The 8648-nt window shown below is 36.8% G+C and overlaps 2 protein-coding genes across 5 annotated transcripts in view; one reads left to right on the top strand and one right to left on the bottom strand.

Moving 5' to 3' along the window:
• The window catches only part of LOC128893657 (BTB/POZ domain-containing protein 7), a 26154-nt gene that overhangs the window by 12773 nt on the left and 4733 nt on the right, over positions 1 to 8648 (top strand). The window lies entirely within an intron of this gene.
• LOC128893801 (uncharacterized) overlaps positions 1 to 8648 on the bottom strand; it is a 15311-nt gene that overhangs the window by 5287 nt on the left and 1376 nt on the right. The window contains exon 1 of one of the 2 annotated variants that reach the window (XM_054155056.1): positions 4494 to 4636. The exons of the other annotated variant lie outside the window; for it this stretch is intronic. The gene's annotated coding sequence lies outside the window, so the exon portion shown is untranslated. Of the gene's footprint in view, positions 1 to 4493; positions 4637 to 8648 lie in introns of those variants that run through there. 2 annotated transcript variants of the gene reach the window in all.

Raw genomic sequence — 8648 nt, 5'->3', positions numbered from 1 at the left:
AGGTCCCCAATAATTTCTTTCATTGGGTGTCTCAAATTTTTGTTTTACGGAATCAATCGGTTTGTGTAACGAAAAGTTCCTATTTATACGGGTTAGGTCTAAATTGAACGTTCGGTCGAACGACATGGAATAAGAAGAATAGTATTCCGCGCAGGAGAAACCATGTGGCGCAGCTAGTATCCGATAATTCGAGTAGTAGTATACCGGACTCGATCGAAGCATTTTCTTGTCTCTGTCGCTGTGGCATTCGAGAATTCATCAAGCGTAACATAAACATTCGTGATTTTCGCATCGAAAAACTGCACGCGTCCGGCACAAAAGCTCGCGCTCGTTCGTGTTTCCAATGCGAGACAATGGTGACAAATTGTTTGCAACGTCGGGTAGCGACGTGATATTATCTCGAATGACTTCCGCGATGGTTCTTAAACACCGTTTTCACACGCGAGTGGGAGGAGACGACTTGGCGATCAGAATAAATTACCGCGGAGACTCGTGGCTCGCGTCGATTGTCGTGTATCGCGTGTAATAAACGCCCGGTCTGTCGTTACCAGACAATTGTTATCGTCCTGGCCGGGATATGCATTTTACCGAGCGTTCGACAGGAGTCCATCGTCGGCAAACGCGTTCGACACGGTTGCGTAACGCGACGATGCGTCGCGGACGAAACGTGCGTGTAATTACACTGATCGCGATAGATCATTATCTGGAGGAATTAAACGCTGCTTCGGACGATAACGCTACGACACGACACGCGTTTAGCGCGATTGCAGGAACTTTTTCGAGCGAATTCTGTTTCCTTATTGCTTTTACCCGGGGCTTCGTGGATGGCGGGTCTAATTGCGGCGAGTGCGTTGCTAACGTGAAATCGCGAGTTTCTCGAAAGGGAACGCTCGGGTAGGAAACATTTTGCAAGAATGTTCGTCGCGCTTGTGCACGAGCGAATGGCGAAACGGAATGGTCCAAGTATAGATGCGAGTACGTGTACAGTAGGGTGGTACTTATTTTAATGATTTTTTACGTGTAACGCACGTCTCTAAATATCTTGCAAACGCAACAATTATTCCTGTAGAATTCGAAACTTTTAAATGGAATATACATGGAATTTTTTCAATCGGTTATTTCTTCTTCTTTAGCTTCCATAAAAATTGATCGAAACGATTTGAAATTTGGAAGAGTTGTTGCTTGTAATAATAGGAACAAGACCTAAGAATTTCAAATTTTTATCTTCATTATTTTCTTATGTATCAGTCCGGTAAATACGAAGCTGTTTTCTTTACTTGAAACATTTTTGTAATACCATCTTAAATGTTTGAAATATAAATTGTTGTTTAAAGAAGAATTTTGATGTATCAGTGAGAAAGAAATTTTTGTTTATGGAACATTTATGAAAAATAATATACAAGTTCATATTCAAGACATTTAAGTTGATATCTCAAAAATATTCCGAGTACGGAAAACAGCTTCATATTTACTGGGCTGATGTATAAGGGAATAATGAAGATAAAAATTTGAAATTTTTAGGTCTTGTTCCTATTATTACAAGCAACAACTCCTCCAAATTTCAAATCGTTTCATCAATCTTTACCGGAGTTATAAATAAAAAAAGTAACCGATTGAAAAACTTTCATGTATTTTTCATGTAAACTTTTCCAAGGTTTTGAGGCACGATATTAAAATTCAAAATTCCAATTTTAAAGGAATATTTTTGTACGCGTTCGCAAGATATTTAGGGGATGCGTAACAGAAATTCAGAAATGATTAAAATAAGGACCACCCTAATGTACAGCGAAGAGCATAACTGTACCCATAACCACAGATTTCGTATAATTCATTTCATATTGTTATTAACATTGAGGTATACAAAAAGTAAATACAACCGGAACATTTTGCACTATTTAATGTAACACAAATAATTTTGCAAAGTTGTGGATGTATCGTTGTCTGATAGTAACAAAAAATATTATTCGAAATCTGTGGTTATTGGTACAGTTATGCTTTCTACTATATACGTCATTTTGCAGAAAGTTATTTCCATCGTCGGACGAATAATATTTCACTGTAAATGTAACAGGATTTATTCTCTTTTTAGTTTTTAACATTAATTATAGACGTGCACGAGTACCTAGTCGTTTCTGTTATACATTTCCATCGTGACTATGCATTGTCATAGGTTTAAGTATGGTTATTCGTTATATTCGATAATTATTTTGTGTGTACACAATGCTTTAAAGCTGATAATTTTCTGTCGCGCGATACTTATTTAAAAGTGTGTGTTATGTACAGTCAGCGTAACAAGTACAATATTGTCTCGAACTAAGCAATCCGGTCGGGACCGGCGATTTGCTTATTCCGAGACTTTCACTCCACTTTCATTTTCTCGGTAATTAGTTATTTCGGAATATTAATGATCTGGAATATTGCAAAAATGCGTGCAATCGAAGAAGAATTTCATCTAGATTAATTTTTATTCTACGGAATACTATGTCTCACCCATCCCATTTCCATTTTGTTGGTAATTATGTATCTTGGAATACTAATAATCTGGAGTATTTAAATATCAGGTGGACTGGAAAGTAATGTCGTTTTTGCAATTTTAAATACTTGTCTATCACCCATCAGTTCCTAGATTTTAATTTATCTGGCATTGAAAATTTGCACACTAAATGTAAAAGAAACGACGTTACTTTCCAGTCTACCTAATAGAACGATACGTGATAATTTATTGTAGACCTCCTACTGCAAAAATGCGTGAAATCGAAGTATTTCATCTAGATTAATTTTTATTCTACGGAATAATATGTCTCACCCATCCCATTTCCATTTTCTTGATAATTATGTATCTTGGAATACTAATAATCTGGAGTATTTAAATAGAACGATACGTAATCATTTATTGTAGACCTCCTACTGCAAAAATGCGTGAAATCGAAGAATTTCATCTAGATAAATTTTTATTCTATGGAATACTAGTTCCCATACATCCCTTCGTTAAGCTTGACTGCTGATTGATACAGTTTCCAGCCTTGACGACGCCGATTGCGTTATTGCGAAGCAATGTTATTGTTCCACGTAGAAAAAAATTCACGCAGTGACAGGCAATTATTCCGTTAATCGAAGTCTGATACCCGCTTCCTATTGTTTTAATTGCATTTCCCTCATAAATATTTATTCGATCGTTGGTATTTCACGTCTCCATTACCATGAACAACTAATTAATTCACCCCTGGAAAGAGAACGCGAGCTGTCACAATTACTATAGTCGACATTTCATATCAAGTATTCACGTCGGTGTCACGACGTCTCGAACATTGTACATTATTTCGATAGAAGTTTCGAATAAGGAATAGCGAAAGAATTATTCATCCGTTATTCGTCGTATAAAATTTACTCGAGCAGACCTATTTGAATGGCGTTCGAGTAGATTTCGAGCAGTAGTCGACCAGATATATTAAAGTAATATTAGGTAGACCGAAAAGTAATATCGTTTCTTTACCATTAAATTCAAACTTTCCAATAAATTTCTACCTTTAATTCATTGTATAATCGTCCTCATTGTCAGCAGCCTTTTGTCACCTAGTGTGCAAATTTTCAATGCCAGAAAAATCAATGACCTGCTAAATGATAAACAAGTATTTAAGATGGCAAAAACGACATTACTTTCCAGTCCACCAAATATACAGTGTATACAGTAATATATAGTGTGTATATAGTCAGTGTGAGAAGTATTCGTACAGCAACCAATTTAAAATAAAATTAACAAGAGAAGAAATGAGTGGTTAATATCAAAAATAATGAACTTTAGTTTACACAAATTCTACTATAATATATGTAGGAATGTTGGTTAATTATTCCTTCCCCCAAAAATTATACATGAAGTTTTATTTTGAATTGCTTCCTGTACACTATTACACTGACTGTATATAGAAGCTAGATTTACACAAATTCTAAAAATATGTTGGAATGTTGGTTGATTATTTCTTCCCCCAAAATTTATACAGGAAGTTTTATTTTGAATTGCTTCCTGTACACTATTACACTGACTGTATATAGAACTTAAATTTAGACAAATTCTAAAAATATGTAGGAATGTTGGTTGATTATTTCTTCCCTCAAAATTTATACATGAAGTTTTATTTTGAATTGCTTCCTGTACACTATTACACTGACTGTATATAGAACTTAAATTTACACAAATTCTAAAAATATGTAGGAATGTTGATTAATTATTTCTTCCCTCAAAATTTATACATGAAGTTTTATTTTGAATTGCTCCCTGTACACTATTACACTGACTGTATATAGAACTATATATTCTATGTAACTATAGAATGTTTCCTATAGCACGGTTTGTTTTGAATGAAACACACCCACTTGAACTCGAAGTTAGTCGAATAAAAGCAGAAATTGGTTAGTTGGTTTGTTAGACGAGTTATATAAAAATACAGTATTCTGTACAATTTCAAGGTGGCGTTTAAAATTCGACCTTCGTTTACCTGTTTTCAATGACCCGAATCCCATGAGGAAGCCAAAGAACAATATGCAGCCACGGCGTGTGTTGAAAAAACACTGTTAAACGACCCGTCGTTTCGACGCAGTTGAGGCCACTTTGAAGCGTACTCTATTTATAGTTTGCTCAGCGCATCAAGAAATCTAACGTAATGCGATAACTGTCGCACACATGGCACAAACTCTAACCGCACACCCGACCGTGATTAGTTTCATGGAAGCAGGCCTAATCATTTTTTCGTTTCGCTTGTTCGAGTTTTTTTTCTGCGAACGAATGCGTTAATGTTGACGCATTGTTCATCGATTGTATATTCTGTACGCACCTCTATGTACATATCCGACAGGTAAACACATCAGAAGGCGAGCGGAGACGGTAACTAACCGATCGGCAACCAGCGTATAATCGTTTTAGAGAAAACGCATGTAGATAGACACGTGCACGTGGCTGCAAAAGTTTTACTGTCTGTTTCGAAAGTTTTTCTACGACTCCCGAGCAAATTATTTCTATTCGATCGATTTTGTAACAATCTCGCTTTTACAACTTTGAACGAGTCCAAATTGATTTGTTTTTATTCACACAATCGCACAATTTTTACAAGATATCTTTTACGATATTGCTTTTACAAATGCAGTCAAATTAATTCGTTTATCAACTCAATCATGCAATTTTTAAAAGATGTTATTTCAGTAACAGAGGTCAATCGGTGATACAATATTCAAGCAGTAACGTTCGAATACTAAAATATTCAAACACTAATTTATTCGAATAGTCACAGTCGCGGTAAGATGGATCGCGAGCCTAACTCGAAGAATTTACTCGCGGTCCCCGCGAAATCACCGGACCGCGACCCGCGCGTTTCTGTTTCTCAACGAAAAGTGAATAACCGTAACTGGACTATTCGTGACGAAACACAGCGGGTGAAAATAATAGAAAAATGCAACGTTTCTTCGGGTCACGGAGCTCAAGCGCAAGAACCGAGTACGTTGGCTTCCTTTCCACGGCAATTCGCCGGTTATGAAGACATTAGGGCAAGAGAAAGTACTGGAAACTAGAATCGTAGCAGGGAGACTTTTTGCACAGCTGATTCCTCTGTTCGACACTCGAAATCCGTTGGAGGCCGATACAGTGTCTCTGCTGAGACTTGGGTATAAACGCTTGATAAACGTTTCTTGAATCTGTGTTTGATACGTAACTCAGGAATGTTCTAAACGACGCGAGAGGCTCTTGATATCTACATCGAACGAATCTCGAGTTACAATTACACCGCGGATTTTGTGCGTTTATGGTATATTGCAGCGATTTCCAAACTGGGAGGCGCCAGAAACTTTCTAAGAAAAATTGTAGATATTTAGAAATAAATGAAATTTTGTAACGTATCAGTAAAATTCGGTTAATGAATGTTTATTTGTGTGTTTTTTTTGTACATTTGTATATATTTAATTTTGTTTAGGGAGGCGTGGTAGCGTGGACGTAGTAATATGGGCAAAAAAAAGATACGATTTATGTTGAATACAGGGTGTTCCAAAAATGTTGGAGATCATTGAAAGAGGTGGTTCGGAGGGTGATTTAAAGCAACCTTTTCCTCAGCGAAAATGTTGTCCGAGGCCTCGTTGAGGAGATATTAACAGAACAACCCCGACCAATCAGAGCGCGAGTAGTCTACGCTACTGCGGGCGCTCCACCGCTCTGATTGGTCGGGGTTTTCCGTTAATATCTCCTCAACGAAGCCTCGGGCAACATTTTCGCTGAGGGAAAAGTTGCTTCAAATCACCTCCCGAATCACTCCTTTCAAGGACCTCCAACATTTTTGGAACATCCTGTATATTCTACAATTAATATAATAATACTGTTCTCTTGTTTTGCACAAGTTCTCGCACTTTTTGGTTATGTCTAGTATGTGTTTATTATATTCTCTAGTTTCATCATTATTTTATCTCTAGTTTCAAATCCTAGGTATAGTGCGTTGCAGCGATCTACTTTAGGTTATCGTTAAACAGAGTTGAAAAGAAAACTGCGCGAATCACTTGGTTTCGCGCTCGATTCGATATCTTTGTTATGGTATCGCACTATCTGCTATCGAGTGCATTCGCTTTTTCTATTAGTGTTCGATGATAGTTGTACCCCCACGATATCAAACATCAAATATTTGTACAGATGAGAAGTAGGTTGCGAATAGGACACCCAGACCAGTTTTACTACTCGCGTGACGTCGTATCTTAAACACTTGAACGCGCAATATTTTGCTTGGGGATCAAACGTTGGAATATCGAGCGTTACGCTTGAATATTAAATTAATTAATTCTCATGAAGCAAACGTAGCTCGAGCTCCCTCGAGGACGAGTACAATTTTGAGATAGAGTCTAATGTTGTTTAGACAAGTTTTTACTGTTTCAACCCTACTCGACTCTCGAACGCTATTCAAAAAATGGATAGCTTGCAAATTGGCAAATTTAACGCAATTAACCGTTTGACTGCGATGAGCGTATAGGATGGGCTCAGAGAAATGTTTGTGTTCGTTAAATAAATTTTTTTAAAATATCACCTTAAGGGGGACGATGAGACGAAACTTTTCTATATTTACAGTTTATTCATAGGACGCTTAGTTTCGAAAATAAAAATTGAAAAGTTAGAACTTTGTTGCAAAAATTGAATTTTAGGAGAAAGATCTTCAAAGTTTTCAATTTTTACCTCCGAAACTAAATGCCGTATGGAAAAATTGTACGTACAAAAAAGTTTCGTTTTGTCGTTACCTATAAAGTGATATTTTTTTCAAATTCGATTGTTCGACTGTTGTTTATTTTTTCTTTAAGACAACAGTAATGGGATCAGACCACTACGAGATCTCAGGAAATAGGTCTTCAAAGTTTTTAATTTTTATCTCCGAAACTAAACGTCGTACGAATGAACTGTAAATACAAAAAAGTTTCGTTTTGTCGTTACCTCTAAAGTGATATTTTTTTCAAATTTGATTGTTCGACTGTTGTTTCTTTTTGCTTTAAGGCAATAGTAATAGAATCATACCACTACGAGATCTCAGGAAATAGGTCTTCAAAGTTTTCAATTTTTATCTTCGAAACTAAACGTCTTATAAAAAAACTGTACATACAAAAAAGTTTCATTCTTTCATCCTCTATAAGATTATATTTTTTTCAAATTCCCCAAATAAGTAATTGTCAACTAACGATGCATTCACATTCACCATTGCAAATGTAATGGAATCCAGGGAAAACGGTTCTTCCAAGTTTTGAATTTTTATCTCCGAAACTAAACGTCGTATGAAAAAATTGTACATACAAAAAAGTTTCGTTTTGTCATTACCTATAAAGTGATATTTTTTTCAAATTCGATTGTTCGACTGTTGTTTCTTTTTTCTTTAAGACAACAGTAATGGGATTAGACCACTGCGAGATCTCAGGAAATAGGTCTCTAAGTTTTCAATTTTTATCTCCGAAACTAAACGTCGTACGAATGAACTGTACATACAAAAAAGTTGCGTCTTATCGTTCCCTATAAGCTGATATATTTTTTACAAATTCACACCTCTTCCATCTCAGAATTTCCAACAAAAATCGTCGCGCAATCAGAGGGTTAACCTCATAATTTTCGCTAATCTGTGCACAGTAACGCCCAAAGCAAGGTAAAAAGTCAGCTGGTCGTTGCAGCCTCGAGCGGTTTTCTTGGCAAACGATTAAAGAATCGTTAATTAACATTTGCTTGCTAAAGCGTCGAGATCGTCTCGGTGGATCTTCGAGGCGTCCGGTTGCAACGGAAACGCGGAAATCATTCTCGACAGTATCGTGCGTCGGTAGTTTTCCGATCGAACCTATCTAGCTGCACATTCAATTTCGCAATTATGCAATCGCGATCACACGCATGACTACGCGAGCGTGCGCCGCGCCGACGGATCACCGATCTATCGGGCTTTCATCGAGACTTTCGAAAATTTTATTAATTAACCGACCTGGCTTGCACCGCGATACTTTCACGGCACGTCGGTGCGCGATACTTGAATCACAGAATTAGAAATAACAATGTTTTACGACGGGTATGAATTTTGTAATCAGCCGATTCATGTTCGTTGGACGTTTGTAAAGAGCAAGATTGAATAAGATATCTCGTAAAAATTGCGTGATTGAGTTAA

The sequence above is a fragment of the Hylaeus anthracinus genome, unplaced genomic scaffold (assembly GCF_026225885.1).
Source record: "Hylaeus anthracinus isolate JK02 unplaced genomic scaffold, UHH_iyHylAnth1.0_haploid 0, whole genome shotgun sequence".
NCBI lineage: Eukaryota > Metazoa > Arthropoda > Insecta > Hymenoptera > Colletidae > Hylaeus > Hylaeus anthracinus.
The sequence above is the reverse complement of the archived record's forward strand: the minus strand, read 5'-3'. Positions and strand labels throughout refer to the sequence as shown.